This window comes from Lactuca sativa, chromosome 9 (genome assembly GCF_002870075.4).
Source record: "Lactuca sativa cultivar Salinas chromosome 9, Lsat_Salinas_v11, whole genome shotgun sequence".
Taxonomy (NCBI): Eukaryota; Viridiplantae; Streptophyta; class Magnoliopsida; order Asterales; family Asteraceae; genus Lactuca; species Lactuca sativa.
Genome location: NC_056631.2, coordinates 74,996,545 through 75,005,219, shown reverse-complemented (window position 1 = coordinate 75,005,219; position 8,675 = coordinate 74,996,545).

Here is an 8,675-nt window from a genome sequence, read left to right as displayed (position 1 = left end):
GAACACGCTATGTATCCTTTGACTAAATCTATTAAAATTTCTCAATCTAAACTTTAGATTTAGAAACGAAGTATAATATTCTCTCCCTTAATTATAGCAAAACAACTGTTCAACCCATGCAACTTTGCAAATTGAATCTTTGTTTTTCTATTATTAATATTGCTAACTTGCAATACTCGCCATAATCATACAAGCATAACACTTATGCTCCCACTATCATGATTATCATATAAGCATAACACTTAGGCTCCCACTAGCTTTGACATGTATTCAGAAAACAAATGAACTTCCAGAAAACAATGCCTATTGAATTTCTGAAATTCATATTTCTAATACCAGATGCTTCGATAAGCCTTTATCTAAGCTTCTTAAACTTATACACCTTTGCCTTAGATAGCTCATATGTGTGTTTAAACAATTTAGAACTTATGTTACTAAGTTTCAAATGTTCAAACTAGTTGCCAAATCTCACAATTCGAACAATGGAAAAGGATGCCGTAACCATAATCGAATGTGAGAATACAATTTTCACAATTGCTATCTTCTTAAGATCTCTCTTAGTGAAAGCATTTCTTCACAATCATTTTCGTGAAGGAGTGACTCTTATGACACTTAGATTTTATGGTGTATGAGTTCCTATCCATGTGAATTTGCTAAAACCAAGGTTTGCGACAAATCCAAACTAATATGGACTGAACTTTCTTAATCTTGATTTCTTGCCTTATGGTAACACGAGTGCCCACCATGTCTTCCAAGTAGTTTAGTAACTTGTCCTTACATATCAATGTACTTTCCATCGACTAAGGTGCTAGTATGCATTCAAATGAGAACTCATAGAACTCACATACACAATTAACTCAATTGGAATGGCACAAAAACAAAATAATGTCAACACGATAAGTTGTAAACCTCAAGTCATGTGCTAGTGATGATTGATAAGGTTTATTCTAGATTTTGTTCTTGAAACCTTTCAAGACCATTAAGACTCCCACTGACTCCTTGAAATATAAGATTCTCTTGTCAAGAAACATTTCTTGACAAAGCAAATATTCAAGAGTTAGTGTAGTTCTTATCAAGACAAAACACTTCACATAATTGGTCCTAGTTGGTCTTTGTCTTATCCAAGACATCACAACTTGCCAATTTCAAATGTGCAAGAATGAGAAACCTGTTCCAAATTCCACATTTGATGAATGTTATAAACCTATTTAAGACTTTTCACTCAATGTCACAATCTTGGAGTATTACTCTAAGAGTTGATACTGGAACGAAGTATGATTGACTTCTTGATTTAACCATTTCTACAATTCTCGATTCCTCCTCTTAGACATGCAATTGCACTAAGACTCACTTAGAGGATCAATTGATATATGGTTCTTAATCATTAAGACATATCATAAAACATAATAAAATGTACTCTCCCTTCTTCTTAGAATAGAGAAACTTTTATCTTTCTGCCTTCTTGATTCTTCTTATTCGTTCTACTATTGATTGAAACTCTTCCAATTAACTCAGAATTATACTCAATCTTATAAGCATAACCATATTTACTAAACTTTAGTAAATCATGACGAACATCTTTGTCATTCTTGTGGTAGTCTTGATCAATGTACTACCTAGTGTACTTGATCTCCTAGTCCTTCAATCGACACTTTGTCAAAGAATTAATCTAAGTTTCCCAAATGTGAAAGTTTTTCATTCATCATACAATACACATTGTATGATTCCAAGTTTCTGTCCAATTGAAACTTGGGCGATGAGAAACTCTCCCTATTTGGTAAACTTTTGACATTTCCACAAATAACGTAATTAAGAATCAAATCCACTATTGCTAATAATAGAAACATTCAAACATCAAGTTTTCATACATGCCATTGCAAGGATAAATAATATAAAATCAAATATCATTTTATTGTGGAAAAATTTGTCCTTACAGTCCAATTCAATTGAAAAACTATGTTATTACATATTTCTTAACAATCTATTCTAACTCCAAGTAGCAGCTCAAGAATCCAATCTTTAAGTAATGCGATCGAAATCCATTTCTTTAGCTCATTTCTTCCCTTAAGCTTCCTCTCTTTTCTTCAATCCTACAAAACATCAAAATGTAATCTTATCACATCATGTATTAAGAATCTAGAATAGGAACTTAAAAGAGTTAGATAATGGATTTTACCTGAAGTAGAGCCATATGTCTTGACTCACCCATCTCTTAGATCTCTCAGGTAAATGGGGCAGCTTCGTCTCCAATGCCCCTTCTCTTGGCAATAAAAGCAAATGGACTCCTTTGGCACAACACATCGGACAATCACAGACATAGTTCTTTCTGGACATCCAATGTTGCCAGTGTCCATTGAAGTTTGGGAGCTTGATTCAGCAGACAAATTTGCTTGACCAGCACGCCAAATCATTGCTGATTCAGCAGCTATAAGCAAACATGTGAGATCAATAAGGGTCACGTCGTGGTCCATCATAGAGTACTCTCTAACGAACTCACTATATGATTCAGGAAGTGACTGAAGAACCCAGTCAACAGCCAACTCACTTGAAATCTCGACACCCAACATGTTTAACCTATCAATGTGTGACTTCATCTCTAAGACGTGTGCCCACACAGGTTTCCCATCTTCGTGTTTACTTGCCAAAAGGGCTTGAGTGAGCTTGAACTTTTCAAGCCTTTGAACTTGTGGGTTAGGGAGAACAATTAGAGGAGGTGCAGGAAGTGAAGCATGACTCTCATTTCCTTGATCGTATCTCGGAACGTCATCTTGATTTGGAAAACTTGTTCCATGGGATTTGGGAAGACCATGATTGTCAGAACTAGACATCTACAAAACGGGAGAAAGTTCAAGTTAAGTTGATTAGAATTCTTGATGCAACACCCAAATGAAACATCAAGCTAGGATCCAACACAATACTCTACAACCTAGAAGAGGGATGTCGTAATCTAGTTGCAAAATATTTGAAGGTGGGTAAATGATGATTTACCAATTTCCACCATGAAAAACGAAAAGGAAGTTTAATTATTAAATGAATTGAAACTCCTAGATCTTTTGAGATTCATTGAACTTTTCAAAGGCATGTTTAATCTTGATTATGCCCTTCTATTTGTGACTGGGATGCCGAGGATCACAAATAAGGTGTGAATAACCATATGAATCACATGGTGCACCCAATGCTACCATCACCTAATCAATGTGCCGGTTAGCCACACACGCTCCATTGATCTATGAAAAACATCGAGTCACCCTTCGCTACCAATGTCATCCCTAAATTAGTTTGTCGGTTAACCACACACGCTCCATTAATGTTTGACAAGGGTATGAAGTGTAATTCTATGGATTAACATACAATTTCACAATTTTCTAAAGTAACTATCATTTGGGAATTTGAAAAAGCATTTAGTTACTTTGTACTTCATTATACTTATAATGGAATGTTTCTGTCCTATCCTACCAATTCGGCTAACGACCCTCCACTAGTCAAGAGTGCGGTGGGTAAGAGTGGATACCTATTTAATCGCCATTTAATAGGCAATTCCTTAAACACCCCTTATAGACCACCTTCATGAATGAGGCCTACTAACGGTAAGACTGACTGTTTATATATATATATATATATATATATATATATATATATATATATATATGTATATATATATATATATATATATATATATATATATATAATATTAGACTTTTAATGTTATATATAGTATAGGGTGTATTTTACACTTTTAAAATACTAGATGGTTTAACTTAGTAAATTATACTTTTAATTTAATTAAATGTAAACCAAAACTTTATGGATTTATTAAATCACTTTTAATTATACACTTTAATTAATTAATAAAACCATAAGTGTGTGATTTGAACTTTTCAAATTATTAGCGTTTTAGAATTTAACATTTCAAAATTAAACTTTTAATCAACTTTTAAATTCCAAAACATGAGGGCAAGTTTTGAAACTATTCAAAACATTACGGTTTAACTTATTTAAATTTCATAAACAAAAACTTTTAAGTTCAAATTTAAACTATAAAACCTAAAGGGTGCAATTGAAACTTTTTCACATCACAAAGGATCAAATAACAAATAATATTAGCTAAACAATTAATTTAGTCATTATCTATATTTGACCTAATCTTATTTTAGTCACTAGATAATTACCAAATAATTTAAAATAATCCATATTTATCATATAAACAACCAATATTCAAAAGATTAGAAATTATCTATTGTTTTGGCAGGGATAATCACTAATTTAAGATAAAAATCAGATTTTAACTTCAAAAAATGAATAGATGTATAAATGTATAAATAATGTTTAAAGGGCTTAGGAAAGCCACCTGCCCTATTTCCTTTTCCTCGATTTGGATGTGGTCTGGTGGAATTTCGGGTGACCATCCGAAGGTTGTTTCAATATTAATTATATATCAAATATACATATATAGACATAAAAGTACTTCCATATTCATACGTACTAGACACACCATTAGTAAGTTACCATCGGGGTAACACATGATCATACTATTACAACTGCTAGATCAATGAGTCAGTTCATTCATGAGAACATATACAACTATACTATGAGAACATATACAACTATACTATGAGAACATATACAACTATACTATGAGAACATATACAACTATACTAGAACGAGAAACATTACCCTTACATTAATACGTTGACAATTGTGATCCACTGTATTGGAGCATTCCTTAAATGTCATGGCCCGAGTTGCAGCCAGAATTCTCTTGGAGGGAGAGCGTTGAGTTTGCGTATAGATCTATACTGGATTGACTATCCTACACCTTGCTGCTAGTTACAGCCGGACCTGCAGGTCTGCGGGTGCCAAACGTCATTCCGTTATTACGACCGTTCTTTATGTCGTTGTTATCAGTCGATAGTATGGTGCAATTATCACATTATACCTTAATATAAATCCGGTTTAAGGTAGTTAGTACAGCAGTAGTTACTATAAAACTAAGCTACAGTACTACAATGATTTACCCATTACATATTTTTAGTGATAACCTCACTTGAACTTTAATGTACAAACTATATTTTGTTAAAAGATAGTTGCACTTGGGAAATTACACACTTTTACAACAAACGAACATACAAAACAGTTAAAGCCTTGGTAGAAGGCTACTTTATTAGAAAATGTAGGTTTTTCTGAGAGATTCAAACTTTTACAAACACTTACATACATTTCACGAACTTATACTTGAGACATGTTCAAACGTTTTTATAACAGACACTGACATTAAAATACTTATGAACTCACCAGCTTAATGCTGATAAACTCTTTCAAAATAACTTGTATTCTCAGGTCATCAGTAGACAGGTACTGATGCCAGCTTTTGAGATGATGGAGCGCAATCAAGACTCATCATATTATTATTTTGATTTACGTTATATTTTTGGTGTCTAAAACTGTACAGAACACGCTTGTATTAAAATTATATATTTAATGCAATGGATGATGTTGTTTGCTTATTTACATTTACTGTGTTGTGATTACTTTACATGACGTCCTCTGCCCCAGAACGTTTCCGCCGTTCTTGGTTTTGGGGTGTGACAACTTTCCTTAAGGAAATAGTCTGTGACTTCGCCAAGATCGACGCATACATTCACCCCACCATCTCCAAGATAGTCGATCTGCCACCACTTGAATCCGCACCGATGCCTACCGAAGGCTTTGAAGACAGATATTTGGGTGTAACCAACTATCCTGAGCTTGGAGTCATTTTCAAGCGGAAGACAGACAATGTCAAATATTTCATTTCTATGACTGCCATGCATCGTCTCACTAGAAAGCAACTTGACATCTGTCGAAACGCAGTTGAAAAATCCAAGCACACCACCGCAAAGGTCATGTTTGAAATACTTAGAAGAATTAACTCGTTGGAGAACATCAAGAAGTTTTGGTGGATCTTGATCAACTTCCTTAAACTTGATAGCTGATCAAAGTTAAAGATGTCACTTAGGGGGAAATTGTTGAAGCAAAAAAAGTGACCCTCTTGAACAATCAGGTTATCAGTAGACAGGTACCGATGCCAGCTTTTGAGATGATGGAGCGCAATCAAGACTCATCATATTATTATTTTGATTTACGTTATATTTTTGGTGTCTAAAACTGTACAGAACACGCTTGTATTAAAATTATATATTTAATGCAATGGATGATGTTGTTTGCTTATTTACATTTATTGTGTTGTGATTACTTTACATGACGTCCTCCGCCCCAGAACGTTTCCGCCGTTCTTAGTTTTGGGGTGTGACAGATTGGTATCAGAGCATTGTTTATAGTGAATCAAGTATATCAACCCATAAAAGATATACTAAACTATAAACCCATTAGGGATTAAACTCTGACCAAGAGTCTATACTTTAAATATTAAAATATTTAATTAAGTATACTAGTCTGCATTCATATTAAAATCAGTGTCACAATGACAAGAACAAAAGTATTACGATTGTTAAATATCACAAGTGAGCTCGGGGATGTATGGTCAGTCCTGGGAATGGCATAGCCTGATCAACTATGTTGGTCCAAGGAGTGATTAGCATATGCCCTAGAATGGTTGTGATAGGTTAACAAGTCTAAAAACTTACCAACAATACCACAAGAAGATCAGTAGAACTTAAACTTAAAATACTATAGGTGTATTTTGTACTACTAGTTACACGTATACTACATTCTTATATCTCTCTTCTCGCATAGATCTAATGGCTAGATTCCATCACGGCGACCCGTACTTTCCAAATGAAGGCAATGCCGGGTGGATCGATGAAGAGCCCGAAATTGAGCATCCAATCCCTTTGGATGATCACCTCGCAGAAGGCTTTTCTGATGGATCCGACTCCGAGCCTGAAATCAACAACCTACCGCTTGTAGGTCAAACCCCGAACAACAACCCTCGACTAGCTTTTCCAGGTCCTACTCCCTTGTGGGCAAACAACTTGAATCGCTGGAGTGATGAGCAGGGTCAACCCTTACCATACTTTAGGGACCGAAGCTTTTACAACGTCAGTGATGGTGGCTCTGCTGACCGAGCTCTGCCTGTCTTTATCCGCAGAACAGCTCGTAATGTCGCACAAGGCCGATCAGCCATCAACCGGGTCATGGAAATTGATGTCAACTCAGGTGTCAACACAGTCCGCATCCGCCGTCTTGAAGAAGACATGGAACAGACCCGGAGAACAACTGAAACCCTGCAGCAGCAGTTGGCTGCCTCACGAGCTGAAATCTTGGAACTTTGAGCTCGTCAGAAGGCTCAGGATCGACACCTTCAAGAGGTGTTCCGTCAAGTGTCCGACCTCAGGGCTCGCCCGGGGAATTCCCATCGCTGTTAGACGATGTCTAGTGCATCTCTGTCTTTTGATTAAAGAATATCCTTTAACATCTGTGCTCTAAGTAGCACTTGTCTGTAAAATATTCCTAACTTTCAGTACTCAAATTAGGAATCTAAGAACTGTCAAACTTTTCTATATGGTATGATGTAAGACCTACTGTTAGGTCGATTTTTCCCTGAACTTATTACATCAGTAATACCAGTGTTATTGAGATCTATCTATCTGTGGGAAAATCTATACACTTGTGCTTCCCTACTAATATTTCTTATTGTGATTTCAAACACTCTTTCAACTGTTGGGCTATGGTTAGTTAGTCCATGTGTCACTCACACGTTTCTTACAAATTGATTCTTACCATTTTTTTTTCTTATCTTTATAAACTTATAGCTGAAAGATGCCTCCTCGCAAATCTCCCAGGAATAATCCTGCACCAGCACCTCCTACGCCTCCGGTCATCGATACTGTAGCCCTGAATGCTGCCGTAGCTGCAGCAGTGGCAACTACCATGGCTCAGTATCACTCTTCTGATGCCAGCAGAGGTGGAACCCCTGTGGAATCAACCCCGGTTGAAACCCCTGTGCGCTCGAGAGAGTGCCCATACAAGGATGTCACAAATTGCAAACCGAAGCCTTTGTACAGCACCGGCGGAGTCATTGCCCTCTCGCAATGGCTCGAGAAGACTGAATCAGTCTTCGAAATCTGTTCATGCCCTGCGGCGAGTAAAGTCAAGTACGCCGCATGCACCTTTGAAGGAAAGTCCCTGACATGGTGGAACGGCCATGTTAAGGCACTAACTCTCGTTGTAGCCAACAACATAGGCTGGGAATCAATGAAAGACCTCATGACTAAGGAATACTGCCCGAGGGGCGAGATCCAGAAATTGGAGTAGGAACTTTGGAACCTGACGATGAAGGGCACCAACGTGGTCGCTTATACTGCCCGATTCAGCGAGCTGGTGGTCCTCTGCCCCAATATGGTTCCCACCGAGGGGAAGAAGATCGAGAGGTACATATGGGGGCTAGTGCCTCCGTGTCAGGGGAATGTTCTAGCATCAAACCCCGCTACCTTCGACAGTGCCAAACGATTGGCACAACGACTCATTGACCATGGAGTCAAAACTCCTGCAACCACATCCACCCTAGCCATCCCAGAACCCTCCAAACCCGCTGATACTAAGCAGAAATTCTGGGATGAAAAGAAAAAGCAGCAGGGTGCCAAAAAGCAGCAAATGGTGGCAATTCATGCCGCAATAACCCCTACTGCTGCTACTACTGCTCCGGTGAGTCGATATGCTGGAAGTTCGCCCAAGTG